The 8,194-nt window shown below is 35.7% G+C and overlaps 1 long non-coding RNA gene across 1 annotated transcript; it reads right to left on the bottom strand.

Moving 5' to 3' along the window:
* Positions 1–3,433: 3,433 nt before the first annotated feature.
* On the bottom strand, positions 3,434–8,181 carry LOC145801166 (uncharacterized). The gene is made up of 3 exons (XR_014342189.1): positions 8,028–8,181; positions 7,773–7,823; positions 3,434–5,998 (listed from the first exon to the last, which is right to left on the bottom strand). It is a non-coding gene; the product is annotated as an uncharacterized LOC145801166 (long non-coding RNA).
* Positions 8,182–8,194: the final 13 nt, after the last annotated feature.

Genomic DNA, 8,194 nt, shown 5'->3' with positions numbered 1-8,194 from the left:
ACTACGCACACAGCGGTTTCAAACAACCTAATATCGGGTAAGCAACCTATCCTAGTTTGGAATGGTCACTATGGATTCCAAATAAGCACTAAGTCGAATAGTCAAAAAGGGTGCCCCGATAACAACCGGGGTTTGTGCTCCCATACTGGCAGAGCCCATAACCGGTCAGCCTTATGGTCATGTCTTGACAAGACGAGCCTCCGGCAAACCGTTTAGGAATGGCAGATGGCAAACACGGTGTCCTAGGCGCACCAATGCACATGCAATGCAAAGAAACACATAAGTGAAATCAAAACAGGATATCACGAGTTCGAGTCAAGCTCTCTAAATCCCCAGCAGAGTCGCCAGAAACTGTAGACGTCCCCGAACGTCCCGGGAGGGAGAATCCCCGTTCTATTCATTTGAGCCCACTACAGTTCAAACTCCCAAATTGTCAAGGTTCTTAATCTGAACCAAAGAGTCCAAATCCGACAAATCGTTTTGAAAAAAAGAAACAGATTTTTAGAAAAGAAGTGCCAAACATGGACTGCTTTGCCAGATATAGAGTCACCACCTAAATATTTTTATGGGGGAATTTAGGAAACCCTGACTCGTTTGCCTAAGGCCACGTGTCCGTCATCACCAAAGTTGTCTCGGCTCGGGAACTTTGGTACGATTGGGGAAGGTTAGCTATGAGCACCCCCGCTCGCCCGATCAAAGATCGGCCTCTACTAACCATGATATCTAGTTTTGAAAACATTATGCGTTCTTATTCCGGTTATTAGCCTAGATTTATTACGTGATGCGCACATCAAACAAGTATAGACTAAGTCATCTAAATTAAAACGAAACATGTCATGTTTGTTTATTTGAAAATGGTTTGATGGTGCTACCCGCAAGTAGGCTATGACATGAATTTTGCCACCCTCAAGTGGTCTTAGAAAATATAATTTTGCCACTCTCAAGTGGGCTTAAAACTCATATTCAATGAGTTGTTCCAATTTAAGTAACTCAACTTTCACCCACAGGCATTCAGGCAGTTATATCACATAAGCACATAGCCACATGGCAAGCATGTTGTCATGTTAATATTCACATACATGCAAGATGCTAAAGCATAAACACTCACAGTGTACTCCGAGCCAAAACAAGAAATTAGTTAGTAATCATGCATGATCCTAGTTCATGTTAAAATGTCTAATGCATCACATACAGAATGTCACTAGAATAGGCTCCGCTAATCTATGGATGGCATGTGAAATGCACAGATAACATGTATTCAAGTTAGATTTGAGATACTATGCAATTAGTATGATGCGCCGAGCCTGGTGCATGCAATACAAATGAATGGATGCACGCATGTATAGCATAAGGATGCTAATTGAAATATGTCCTAATACTAACCATCAAAAGCAGGTAAGTAAAAGGGAGAAAGAAGTAGGGATTAGAAGACATGCATCACACACACGCACGCTTCTTACAAATTCGCCCTCGCTCGGAGGGACCAAAAGAATAATACAATTTAATTAACTTACAAGCTAATTAAATAATTTACAGACCACCTAATTAATTAACAAATCAATTAAGCTAAGGAAAGCGGTAAAAGGCCTCGGGAAGAGGGATGCACGCATGCTCGGATTGACTTCGCCCGGAAATCTAATGTCATGCCATTGTTACCTCTGTTTACACTGTTTTGCACCTCTAAAAACTGCATAAGTCTCCAGGATGCTTCTGAACCACCTTCTGAGCACTGTGGAAGGTCACCGGCCAAGGGTAAAGGCCACCGACCATCCATCGACCATGGATATTGATATCGGCCACAAATGTTTGGTCGATCGGCACTGCAGATGGCTGACCGGCCATATCTTTCTGCAGAAACCTGTTTTGACAGAAGCAGAGGGCAAAACAAGGCATGGTAATGCATTTCAAGCAAATGTGTGCACCAACACACCCCTTATCATGTTTATGACTCAAAGGGGAATGGTACTCGATTCTCGCACCACCAATCGCACATTTCAATGCGTGATGGCCCAAGAAACCAAGTTGTGCATTTTGATTTCAAATGACATGCAAACCAAATAAACACATAAAGCCCAACCTCTATCATACTCAATTCAAGAGGCAAAGCATGCATGCTCTATGCAATGCAACCTAGGCATAGAGGCTAAGTATGCAACATGAACATGAGGGCAAGTATGCAAGTTAGCAAACATGCAAAGTGTAATCTTAACCATGCACACATGCAAGGCATGTAACATGTTAGGCAACTTAGCAAGAAATGCATGCCAAATGCAACACCATTTAAACATGCAACAAAATGTCATGAGCCAAGTACCTAAGCATACAAGCATGCATGCAAACATGGTTGAATACCTAAGCATATAGAAGCAACTTTCAAGCACACTTAAAAGGGGCAAACATTAGCACATAGCATACATGATAAGCTTTGAAAAACATGTAGAAGATGATGCCAAATCAACCTACCAATGCAAGCAAAGCATGCATCCAAGCCCAAAGACTTAAACTATGATCATATGACACATGAAGCAAATGATCAAAGTGAATCAAAACAGTCCCAAATCATGCCAAATTAAACCCCAAAAATCACTTAGATGGCATCTAAATGATCTAATCCTAGAGGCATACACAATAGCACAAACATGGAGCATGAAACACCAACCTTATAAAGCATTAAAGGGACATCAAATGCAAGCATACAAGCATACCACAAGGACTGAAATGACATAACAAGTGGTTCTAAACCACTAAAATGATGCAAGTATAGCATGCTAGAGGGTCCGATACTTAAGGCCTACAAGGGGGATTACATGGTAGCTATACAAAGCAAAGCATGGATGACCCAAATGACCAAAAACAGTCCTCAAGCACATCAAAACAAGCATAAAAGCTTCACAAAGCTAAGCCAAAAACATGCTAGAAACAAGGCTCAAAGCATAAAGCATGTTAAGGCAAATCATGGCATTACAAGACAAGTATGCAAAGCAAGCATGGTGTATCTAAACCAAGTAAAAACGGTGATATATCATGGCAAAATAAGCACAAATAACACTTAAGACATGGCCAACATGAACTCAAGAATGGTGCTCACACATGAGGCTAAAATAGCACATTTTGAAGACAACAAGGAGAGGGGGTGGCCTTCTCCTTCTTAGGACCTTAAACCACCATCCGCACTACTGAAATCCCTCAAGATTTCAGTGGTGAGGAGGCCCAAACAAGGTGGTCCTGGAGCTCACCAAAAACACACACAAATGGGGCCAAACAAGGCCTAAGAGGGGGTAAACAACCTCAAACACAAAAGTGACCTTAATGAAGTAACTTAAACACAAAAAAAAATAGAACTTTTTTATGTTATACACAAAGCTCAAATCAGCAAGAAAGACAGGCTAAAAGTGTGTGCAAAAACGGGGAATAAAGAGAGAAAATGAGTTACCTTTGTAGCCAAAAGGGGACAGCAGCCTCTTGGTCCAAAAAAACAGTCCCTTAGCCTCTGAAAATGGCCTCCAAGCTCCTTAGGTTAATGATGGAGGTGTTGTGCTAGGAGGTGTAGTTCAAATGGCCAAGAACTAGACCCTTTTGCACCCTCTAACCTACACAAATGTAGAGAGAGAGGGAGATATAGAGAGAGAGTGATATATATATGATATATATCAGATTTTCTAACCCTTGAAATGGGAGGAGAGGCCCTCTATTTATAGAGCAAGGCAAAAGGCCTAAGCTTCTTAGAGAAGCTAAGACAAAAGGGTTAAAGGGGGCAAGCTTCTAAGGGAAGCTAAGGTAAAGGGACCAAGCTTCTTGGAGAAGCTAGACAAGGGTTCAAGCTTCTCTTAGAAGCTTGGAGCAAAGGGTTCAGGCTTCTTGGAGGAGCTAGAACAAAGGTTCAAGAGGTTTAAGCTTCCTCAAGAAGCTAAAACCAAGGGTTCAAGCTTCCTCAAGAAGCTAGAACCAAGGGTTCAAAAGGTTCAACCTTCTTGGAGAATCTATAACAAGGGTTCAAAAAGTTCAAGCTTCTTGGAGAAGCTAAAACCAAGGGTTCAAAAGGTCAAGCTTCCTCAAGAAGCTAGAACCAAGGGATCAAAAGGTTCAAACCCCCTCAAGAGAAGGTCTCGGCCAGAAAAAGTGGCTAATCGGCCAACAAAGTTGGCCGACCGACCACAAAAGGTGCCGACCGACCATCAAAGGTGCCGACCGGTCATCACCAATGGCCGGTGGAAAGAAAACAGGGCCGGTGGCCTCAAGCCATGGCCGGTGGGTTTAGGGAATGGCAAACAAGTCATTCTCTACCCTCCAAAGCAAAAACCAACAAGTGTTTGGTCCAACCAAGCACAAAACAATCGAGTTGAGAGATCATGAGACAAGGCGCGTAGTCGAGACCTTCGAGAACTTAGGACGAACACAAACATGGGTAATCATCGAGTGTTCAAATGATGACGGCCAAGTCTCGAGAACGATAAAAAATGGGGTGTCTACAAGATGCACCTTAGTTAGACGTACCTAAAAAATAAAAATTTTGTGAAAAAATATTTTAAAAAATTAATAAATTCATAAAAATATAAAAAATATACTGAATTCTTTTTTTTTTTTTTTTGTATTTTTAGTATTTAGTAAATTTTTAAAAGATTTTTTTTTACTTTTTAAGTGTATTTATGTTAGATGTGTCTAAAAAGTAAAAAAAAATTACTTAAAATATTAAAAAAATTCAGTAAAAACAAAAAAACACGAAAAATAAGAAAGTAGAATTTTCTAAAAAGTGTTTTCTGAAAAATGAAAACAAGCAAGTTAATCAAAGATCCTCTCAAGAATGCCACTCTCGAAAAGAAAAGATCATCTCAACAATGTCACTCTTGAAAAGCAAAGATCCTCTTAATAATGAAATAGAAGCTCATATTTGATGGATTTTCGAATAAAAAAATACTTGAAAAAAAAAACAGGTGAACATAATACGTTTTCGAATGAGGTCTAAAACTATTTGACCAAAACGGGTATCAGATTGGAATTAAAGCTCAACTCAAACTTTTCTATTAAGAAATTCATAATATAGCACATTCTAATTTTCATCATCGGATGTTCAGAGAAATCTGTCGAGTCAACCAAAAAAAAAGAATCTAATACAGCCACAAATTCCCATAAAAAAAAAAAAGAAAACGTGGCACAATGTATGCCACAAATTCCCATAAAAAAATAAATAAATTGCAATATATGGAAAGTCAGCGCAGTGCTGCTGACTGTGTCAAGAAAGGCAATCTGTAATTTTGATATTTGCTACAATATTTTATTACATATATTTTTAAAAAATAAAAATAAAAAATACGCTTATATAGATCATCCTAAACAACCACTAAATTACATAAATTTACATATGAATGCGTGTGCATCTTAATCTTGTTAACGTCTATCTTTAAAATATATGTTAAAAAAATTTTAAATAAACACCCTTTTAACCTTTATCATTAAGATACATGTTAAGAACTAATTATTTTACATGCATGGGTAATATATAATTTTTAAATTTTTTTTTAACATATGTCCTAGAAGAACACATTAATAAAATTCATATAACTAAACTATAAAATCATATATCAAAATTCATACAGTATATATATATTGAGATTTTTAGAAACGTGACCGTTGCAGAGACCGTTGTGGGCGTTGAAAAGATACAGCCACCACACGATGCCAAGGTGAATGGACGTGGGGTAAATATACTTGGCCTATGAGAAGCCAACACGCAATGAGACTACAACCGTTTGTCCACCTGAAGATACTATGCAAGCATGTGCTTGTCTGCACTTGTATACACTTGAGCTAATTGATTATAATTATTAGAATGCTTTGATAGAAAATGTGTACATAGATGACACATGTCATACTTTTATAAATAAAATTAGGATAAATTATACTTTACTCTTATATTTTGCATTAAATCTCACTTTAATCCCTACACATGAAATTCTAACAGTCAACCTCCTGCAATTTTGATCAAATCTCACTTTGGTTCCTGCACATGAAATTGTGACAGTTAATCCCTATGTACTTTTGGTCAAATCTCACTTTGATCCTTACACAAGTGTCAATGTCTTCTTTTTATTGCTTAATTGTTTAAATCTTTAACAAAATCTAATTATGTGATGAGAATGTAACTACGACATGAGAATAAAAAATGAAAATTATCTACATTTTCAACCAATACACACTTTATCCCTAAATTTACATTAAAAAAAAAAAGACTGTATTAGGTTAAAACAAAACACAGATTGCGAACAATTAAGAAGATAAACTAGGATTTTGTATAAATTAGAATCATAAAACTCTATTTTTTTACAATAATACAATCTTCTGTCTATTCATCTTTCTTTCTCTTTGATTTCTTTGTTATATTTTTTTATTTATTTCAAAAGCTCTACTTTCTTACTTTTTCATTCCAATTTTTACCATACGAACATATATATACATATATATATTGTATTATATAACTTTCATGTACTTATCACGTATGACAAAGTATATTGGTGATAAGTGCACTTTTTGACTTTTTATGAAATATAGGTAAGGTTTGAAGTGATGTGATAGAGAAGTGATGTGACTTAAATAGGATAGTGACATTTTAACTTTTTGACTTTTTTTTAATATGCCAAACCTAGCTTAAGATTTGGTACAAAATGCAGGGGTGCAAAGTGAAATTTACCCATAAAATTATAAACTTATTCAATTTAGTAAATTAATTTCAATCAACTCGGTGACTTTTTTCCTTCAAAAACTGTAATCAACACTATCAACTAAATATAAAATTAAAAGTTAAAATTGAGCTACTTGAAATTACATAGATTAAAATAACACAATGAGCAAAATACGGAAACTACCAATATTATTTGCCCTAAATTAAAGTGAAATTTAAAAAAAAAAAAAAAATTGGGTAAAACAAAGGAGACTTTTAACACAACCAAAAGAAAAAGCAAGAGCATAAAACCTAATTTAAGAAAGAATATAAAATACTTGGGTTTGAAATAAAACATGGGAATATAAGCATTAGGCCTATCTCGTGCAGCTGATTGTAATTTAAAAATTGATAATGAATAATAAAAAACACCACTCATTTAATTTTGAAATAATACTTTTCTTTTCTATCTTAGTTAAGCTATTTCCACTAGTTTGGCAGAGTCTCTGAAATTAAGAAAGTCAGAAGCAACTCATATTATCCAACCCACTAAGCATCTAGGTCATGTTTGATTCACAATACTAATAGTGAGGTATTAATAATCCTATCAAATTAGTGTGGTATTAACTATCCCACTCCTACCCCATTACTAATAATCCTACAAATTTGTTGGATTAATTATCCATTGGATTAATAGTCCTAAACTAAAATGTCAAAACAAACATAGGATGATTGGGCCCACGGATTAATAATCCTAATCCCATGCTTTAATCCTTCCAATCAAACATGCCACTAGGGTCTTCTGTCCCCAAAAAAAAAAAAAATTCATTATCTTCATATCCCTAATGTGCAGCCATAAGCTGTGATAGAAATTTTAAAAAGTGAGAAATTTTGAATTACCATCATGTGATTAGAAATACATTGAAGATGAGGAACAAATGATCTATGCAAGTAATGAGAAAAGCTCAAAAACAAAATAGGCAATGATAACACTTTGAAAACAATTCACAAAGCCAAAAGAGAGAAAATTAGATTGTGTTTAAAAAAAAAAAATTAAATAAATAAAATAAAATATTTAAAAAAAAAAGAGAGAAAGAAAAAAAATTAGATTTCTAACCTGTGCCACAGATAACAGAAATTAACAAAAACACTTGATTATGAGGGAGACCTGCATAGTGAATGATGGTGATAAAAATAAAATAAAATAAAAAGTTTAAGATATGCAAGAATGTAACAGGGATTATCGAATTGTTGAAAAAATTTCATGGTTTTATACGCAGTTGGACAATTCTCAATGGTCTGATACAAATAAATTCTAATTTTACAATTTCAGGGATCCGAAAGGGGGAAATCAAAATAATCACAGTATTACCTGGTCTATCACAGATACGTGAAACAGAGATTTTTCCAGAATCAGACCCGCTTCAAAATTTGGAACAAAGAAGAGCGATCTACCAATACCATCCATTACTCAAATCAGCAGAAAATGTGTTAAGTAATGGTTGTAATGTAGATCAAATGGGGTGCTGCAATTAGTAT

The sequence above is a fragment of the Camellia sinensis genome, chromosome 10, assembly GCF_055761805.1.
Source record: "Camellia sinensis isolate YWXY chromosome 10, ASM5576180v1, whole genome shotgun sequence".
In the NCBI taxonomy this organism is placed as follows: Eukaryota; Viridiplantae; Streptophyta; class Magnoliopsida; order Ericales; family Theaceae; genus Camellia; species Camellia sinensis.
The sequence above is the reverse complement of the archived record's forward strand: the minus strand, read 5'-3'. Positions and strand labels throughout refer to the sequence as shown.